At 37.6% G+C, this 7,845-nt stretch overlaps 2 protein-coding genes across 2 annotated transcripts in view; both read left to right on the top strand.

Moving 5' to 3' along the window:
• Window positions 1-7,845, top strand: part of LOC109538611 (collagen alpha-1(IV) chain) — a 138,449-nt gene that overhangs the window by 26,091 nt on the left and 104,513 nt on the right. The gene's annotated exons all lie outside the window — the stretch shown is intronic.
• LOC109538708 overlaps window positions 5,428-7,845 on the top strand; it is a 114,891-nt gene continuing 112,473 nt past the window's right edge. Inside the window, exon 1 of the mRNA XM_048664751.1 lies at window positions 5,428-5,653. The gene's annotated coding sequence lies outside the window, so the exon portion shown is untranslated. The remainder of the gene's footprint in view (window positions 5,654-7,845) is intronic.

Genomic DNA, 7,845 nt, shown 5'->3' with positions numbered 1-7,845 from the left:
GAACTTATATACAAAGTAATGTCGAAATTCACTGAAAATTCATCGGTGCGTTTTGTACCAATTTGTAAATGCAATTTTTTTATTCCAAAATGTGCGCCTTTTAATGCTGGACAACATCCAAATCGATCACTGAAGAAAAGAAATCCATGAAAGTTAGATCTGGCGATGCAGGAGGCCATTGCTTTGCCCAACGAGTACGTGCCTGATTTCCAGTTTTAACTCTTCACTTTACCGGAATGACTCAAGCGAAATAAACAAGATTTGATATTGAAATAACCTGTAGAGTCAGCACTAAATCGAATGGCAAAAAACTAATATGCGTGAATATGCCGAAACTAGTCCATCTGCATGCCCATGTGTTGTCTAATGCATATGGCGTTAACGAAGAGGTGCAGCTTGCACTTTCGGGGGTTCGCTAAAAACGTAACAACCATAACGGAATCGTAATTTTTTCCAAATCAATCATTGTTTTCGATATTCCAATGGAATCCGCTTGAAAATTGCCGCTTTTTTACCACCCAAAACTCCCAACTTCTTCAACGAAAAAGGCTTTTCGATGTGAGGCAATTGTTTCGTCGGCCGTATGTCTTTTAGGGTCGACGACGGGCTGAATGAATCAAACTTGACCCAATATATAAATAACATCAGGCTGAGATCTTCAGCACGCACCCTATGCAACAACCAACCCAAACAAACGATTCTTTTTTAATTATGACTGAATAGACGCGTGTTTCACCATCTGCTTTGTGGAATTTTTATACTGGCTTAGTGTGGTGGTAGAGTCCGGGCGTTTAGTCAAAAAATCGCTCAATATGCGGACGGTAGGGTTGACTAGAAAATTTGCAGATGCAATAATCCTGCTGGTTAACTGGAAGGTGAATGCAGATAATCTGCAATCTTGTGCAAAAGTGGTGCGCAAACTGTTTTGCGGAAAAAACAGTGTTGTGCCCGTAGAGCTCGCCACAACAATCGCATTAGAAAGTGTTTAATTTGATTGATTTGAGTGTTGTGCCATACACTGATTTGGACACGAAAATACTCCAAACCTTCAGATTGGTCAGATTTTAATGTCATTGATGTGCCGAGACCAATTTGGGTACAATTTGGGTTCAACTGCACGCAAAATTCTCATCAAAGTAAAATTTTATATGAGGATTGTTGGATGAAAATGAGGAATTTTTCGTCCGGGCTTAAGACCCCGTACTAAAAACATAAGGGCACGTATTGGGTCATTAAAAGAGGCCAAGGTGAAAGTAACAGGGATTTCGAACTTATCTGGCTACTCTATCTTTTAATAACATCCCTTTCCATGAAGAAAGGGCCTGATGCCCTTAAATCCCGCCGTGCGCCCAAATGTAGATTTAATGATCCCGCTAACAAATTGCTTAATTCTTCATCATTTTATTTATGTGCGATTATCCGGCGACTTTTTGATTATTTTGGGGTCTAAATGTGTTGCTCAATAGGTAATTTTCAGTCAATTTGATCTGGCGGCAACAACAAGCGATTTTTTTCAGTTGAAAGTCAACGGAAGCGTTCTTCTGTTCAGTTCACATGGTTAATAGTAGAAAGTTTGGTCTCATAGAGCAACGACTGGAAATGTCCCCGCAAAAAGTGCATTTGTGAGGATTATTCATTCACCAATTTTTTTCAAAACAAAAAACTTTTCCCTGCAAGGAACTCACTGGCTCACACTTTCCTGAATAAATCGAATAAAACAACGCTTAGCTGGACTTTCAATAGGAGGATCTCATCGTTCTCAATCAGAAGCTCAATTCTGATTAAAAAACTGTTTTTGTCCGCCTCCTGAAGCACATTTGCTAATGAGATTTTTGGGCAAAACCTCAACTTTCCCAAATAATCCCTGATTTTCAATCAATGCCTCAATCCCTCAAAAGGTTGTAAGAATCCGTTCCAGACTCTCAATAGTGGGGCTTCAGCAGTAATTTTTTCCCTTCATACGTTGATGAGGTTCAAAATTTACAAATCATGTTTTGCCTGTTGCTGATAAGTGCATTAAGTGCATCGTTTTACATCAAGGCGTCAATAATGTACACCTTGGATTCGACTAAAGGTGCGAGCCGTAAGGTGCGTATGCTTAACCAGCACTTATCGACCGACTAATAATTAGTCGAGTGTCAGTTAATTTGCTAATTTTTGAGTAGGCAAATCAAGACCGCGCCAAATTACCGCTATTAAGACGCCCAAAATGCTTGGGCTCCCAGTCGCCAAAATGAAGATGATAATGGGGCTGCGAAAGCGAAATGGGGCCGGAATTTATTGCTTAATCGGCTCCAATTAACCGGCCAATTAGCAAACAACATTAGTGGCACATTATCACGAAAGCCGCAAGCAAAACTGACCTGAACCGAACGAAAGCTTTTCCGGTCAGTTTTCTCGAGCTTTTTTAGCAACCTCTATTAGCTCTGCTGCTTAGCGAACGTTAACCATTCGGCCCCTGATTAACATAATTATCAAGAATTGTGTGGCGTTTTTACTGTTATCGAGCCAAATGTATGGACCGATGATGATGATTGATTGAACCATTACTAACGATTTTTGGTAGTCAAATCCAATGTCACGTTGAGAAGAAAAATGGGATTTTTATTCCAATTTGTTTCCATGGCGAACCAGCAACCTTTTTCTTAATCATCTAACACTCATTGGGCTTTCAGGCTCAATTTTCCATGAGAGCAGGTTTACTGTTTATCTTCCAATGAAAATCACGCAAATATACGGCGTAGTTTAATTGGAAACGCATTCTAACAGTTGCACCAAAGTAGGTTCAGAGCAAATCTTTTTGAAAACGGATTGTTCCAAAGCTTTTCCGCAGAAACTTTAAAATAAATGAATGCAAATTAGAAATGAAACTGCGAACAGCTAGGCAATTAACTAGGAAAACCACAAAAGCGAATGGTTTTGTTTATGTTTCGCTTCCTCTTTATCCGACAGGGCAAATGCGCTTCTTTGCGAGTTTGCAAAAGTATCGTCGCAACTTTTCTTTCAGTTTTCCACAGCCAAGAAAATTAGTAAATTTTAAGCAGCTCAGTGTAGGCGGGAATGGAAGAAATCGTTTTGGCACTAGTTGAAAGTTTATTTTACTTATTTTGGTAATTTTACTCATTTTGGTAAATAGAAGCTTTGAAGAATTCATTCGACGTGCACAAACTCAAAAACTCCCCGTTTTGCATTTTTGGGGTAGAAAAAATTATTGTTAAAGTCTCAATAAATTAAGAGTTTTTAATGATTCTATGAAAGGAACGTCTGATGGTCTTTTTGCAGCTCGCACATTTTAAACATTTTTCCTGATTTAAAGTGAAACGCGGATGGGTGGAGCGGCAACATTCTGTAACTTTTTCATTTTCTATTGCCTTCTTGCGTCTTTTTTAAACAGAATTAGGAGCGACGACTGAAAATTCCCCAAGCGCCAAGAAAAATGATTTTTCCAATTTTGCGTTATTTTGTCCAAAAATACTTTGAATCCCAAAACCAGCTTTTCCCAATACGTTGCGACTTTACATAAACCGATTTATGCGTTCAAAATTAAATCAAAAACCCTTGCGGAGCTCACAAAGCAGTCGAAGAAATTGATGAGGGTCATGCAGTATTTTTAGTGAAATACTTGCAGTTTTCAATTGAAAATCTCTGCTGAAAAAGTTACAATTTCAGTCTCTAAAACGCTGTGATTAGAGCCAATAGGGCTCGGAACCATGCCGTTAGGTGGCTGAGATCAGTATTTTTACCTGCTCACATCTTATATCAGATACAATTGCCGACTCTGATGATGGCAAAAGTCTCATTCTTTATTCAGTTGCAACAGTCTCATTAAAGGTCGCAAAGTTAAGTCATTTATTAGATAATGAATTTAACACTATTAGGGAATATGCGATGGAAGGCCTTGAGGTCACGATTTTTGAAGGTTTAACCCCGAGTTTTGCCTGCATTAAAGTTGTTTTTCAGACAGTTAATATTCTGATTAATATTTAAAATAATCGAGAAATCAGCTAATTAATGAAAACTTTGAAGTTGTCAGCAAATGATCATAAATACTTAAATTTTTAAGTGAAACGTGCATTTATAAAACGTTTACTTAAATTTTACGCACAAAACATGCATTAAAGACGAAGAACAACGGAAATAGTTCAAGATTAAGAGAGATCAAGCACGAGATCCAGATATTCGCCAGGCAGATAATTGGAAAATCTCGAGTCAAAGTCGAGGAAAAGTTAAAAGAGTTTTTGGACGATTATGTACAGGAACAATTTTACATGCAGAGAGAACAAATGGCAGAAAACATGGAAAGTCGCGAGAAATTGCCCTCATTTAAGCACAAGCCTTAAAAACATCATTATCTATTAACATGAGAAAACTTTGAGTCTGTAGAATTTAAAGGGCTTAAAAGACTCTAAAAGATATAAAAACGTTCTGAATTAGCACTGAATCCAATTTTTTCTTGTTGATTAAACTCAACTATAAAAAATAATGTTGCAAGTACGAACTTGAAAGTTTCTGAAAATATAGCAGACACATAAATCTGTGAAATGAGAAATTTTGATTAAAATCCCACCTGAATTGCAGGTTTTCTTGCTGTTTAAACGCGTTTCCCAAAAAAACCTTTTCGAAGCAGACTGTTGGTAGACTGTTGAATCGGAGCAGTCTGAAATTTTCTCGGAAATTTCACTAAATCCTGATTTTTCCTGTGGTGTAAGTTCGAATCTCTAAATGGACATTTCCAACCAAAAACACGCGGTCGTTAGAAAATGTGTAACTGTTAACCAGGGAAAAGTAGAGACATGAAAGATTCACAAGAAACAGTCAAGACTTCAGGGGAAATATTTTGTTTGTTCGCGCTTTTTAAGAGAATCAAATCAGGTTTTTTTCATTGCAAAATGCGCACTTTCCAATCATTTCAGGGCGCAAAAATGCCCTGAATAAAACGAAATAACGCCTAGACTCAAATCCAGTAAACACGTGAAAAACTCCAAAGAACTGAGAAAAACCAAGCCCAAACCCGACATATCAATCATGAGCTTCGCATCTGAAAAACAGAAACCGAGCTTTTTATTAACCCGTCGATGCGAAGTAAAACAAAACAAAAGTTAACTGAACAATGCTCGGCCACCGAACAATTTCATCATTAACATAAAACAATTAATTAAACACTGAGTGTCGGGCGACACTTTACCCAATATCCCCGAGTAGTTGACACCTTAGACGAAAAAAAATTATTACCAAATCAATTAAAGTCCCAGAGAAAATTACGGACTGCCTGACTGGATCGACCAATCGCAGCTAATCTGATCGCTCCAACACTGCCCAGTATCGATCATCAGCCAATGGGAACGCGACAAAGGCGTTGTTGATTCGCACGTGTTTTACCTGCGAAGAGTCGCCGATAAGGGGGGATCAACAGAACTTGATACCTACCTGGATTTTCTTGCTCAAGAACTCAGTCAGGTGAGGCCCATCAACAAGGGTAGCAGTGAGATTCGAAAACAGCTCGGCCTAATCTGGACGTTGATTTTTTTCACGTCGACACTCAATTGCAACTTGCTTGTGCGACAACAGTGTCGGATGTTGTGCTCTTCGGTAGTGGACTGACAGTGACCAGTGCTTCGATATCTTCAAAAGAAGAGTGTCCAATTTTTCCAAGGTAAGTCCTTGGGGGAGTCCGGAATTTGATGATTTCCTGCGATGGTCGCCAAAGTTTTACTACAGTGAATTTGGGCTCTTCTAAACGAAGCCACCCTCAGATGCAAACGAACCGGTTGTTGTACATTTTCAGGCGAAAGAGGGTTTCACTAGAAATCAGATTTCAGAATTCCCTGGAAGAAAGGCTCGGTCGTTTTTCCAGGTCTTAACGCGCTTTTAGAATCTTCAGCTTCTCTTCTGGAGGATAATAAAATGTTATTCTTCACCGTCAGTTTAAGCCTAAAAATTCGGAATCACTTGCTTGACAAAAGGGGCGTCGCAGCTTAAAAAAATGCTCAGTTTCGCAGCAACAGATCTTGCTAAATGCGCTTTGTTGGTACCACTCTTAATTAGTTGCCTTTTCAAAAGCTAGAACTCCACCTTTGAAGATTTTCGAACTTTTCTTCTCGCTATGTTTCATCTGTAGAAGCGAGGATATGGAAAAATGCAAATATTTTGGAGTTTTCTGGACGTAATAAAGCAAAACCTTCCTGGGTGTTTGAAGAATTCGCAGCCGTCGCTTCTAAAATCATCAAGCTTCTGTTCAGTAACGAACAGCAATGTTAAAAGCAATTATCAATTGAAAAAGCTAAACATACAAAATGGAAACGGCTCTTAAAAATCAATCAGACCTCTCACAGAACCACCGAAAACACCCCAAACTAGCCAAAGTGCACTCTTGAAAAACATCAATCTATGGACAAGTTTGAATTAACCAAAACAATCTTCTTCGCTAATTTTTAAATCTTAATGTGTTCATTAATTAGTCGATGTTTACTGCCGCCCACGATTTCTCGTGCAAAAAAACGCCCTACACCATTTTTCCATTTCATCAAAGGTTCACTGCTGTGAAGAGAATTGTCTGCGCATTTTCGTCAAAATCAGCCAAAAACATAATAAGCCTTAAAAATGGTCATCTCGATCGTGAACAATTTATGTGAAAAACCTGCCATAAGAACATGAAATATCACAACAAAAACTGTCTTTAATGCAGGCCAAACTCGCGTTTACCCTTAAGCCACCTTAAACAATCGTTAAAAAAATCTATTATATCAAATAGTTGACTTAAATTTGCAACCTTTATTGAGAATGTTGCTGTTGGACTTTCCCATCATCAGTAAATTGCATTTGATGTAAGCAGGTAAACACTAATCTCAGGCACCTCACGGACCGGTTTCGAGCCCTATTAGCTCTCATCAGACTTCATACAGTGACAGAATTTTAGACTCAAGTTTTCGTTTTTCCAGCTTGATTTTAAAATGAAATTGTAAATATTTCACCAGAAATGCTGCTTGAACTCCATAAATTTTTCGACTTTTTTGTGATTTCCGCAAGTGTTTTTTGACTATATTTTATATGTATAAAAGAGGATTTTGTAAGATCGCAACGTGTGCAATATTGTGAAATCTGGTTTTGGGTTAGAAAGTTTTTAGTGCAAAATAACGCAAAGTTAAAAAAAAACATTTTTTTTCTTAGTGCTTGGAACAGTTTTAGTCGTTGCTTCTGCATTCGAATTGTTTGTCTTATTTTCTAATCAAAACGTTTTAACTCAAAGAATGGAACTTTTCAGTTCAAAAAAAGATTAAATCAGTATTGAAAATATTAATCTTCTTCTTCATAGCTGTTCCTCTTTTTGATCCTTGTTTTTAATTCGTGTCTACATTAAGCCTTTTGAAATTCACAATTTTCTTTCGCAATTTGGCTCTTAATTCGTAAATAAACTAAATGGAAACATTTTCAAAAAGGCAGAACTTCCAACATCCAGTTTTTTTACTCCAACAATGCAAAACACGAAAGTCCAATTTCTCATTACACTTGGAAGCAATTTTTTAAACTTCTGCCTTCGGCACTTTTACTAAAATAATAAAGGCACTATTTATATTTTCCTCAAATTCATCCACAAAACTCAAATAATACGAACAACGGATTTAACTAACGGAACACAAGAAACTTAACACTTTTTTGCCAAAAATTTCTATTCAGCCTTCGTGTTAAAACGGTTGCAATTAAACTGTTTAGGGTCCGAAACAAATACAATTTACAAATTCGGGATAAAAAAACCCCGACTGATGATTTCAGAACATTTTTCTGCACACCGACAACCAACTCACTCACAAAATGGTCCTTATAACATCAACGAAAGTCCACAGAACA

Source organism: Dendroctonus ponderosae, unplaced genomic scaffold (assembly GCF_020466585.1).
Source record: "Dendroctonus ponderosae isolate FM_Combo_2020 unplaced genomic scaffold, Dpon_F_20191213v2 Dpon_F_20191213_3, whole genome shotgun sequence".
Taxonomy (NCBI): domain Eukaryota; kingdom Metazoa; phylum Arthropoda; class Insecta; order Coleoptera; family Curculionidae; genus Dendroctonus; species Dendroctonus ponderosae.
The sequence above is the reverse complement of the archived record's forward strand: the minus strand, read 5'-3'. Positions and strand labels throughout refer to the sequence as shown.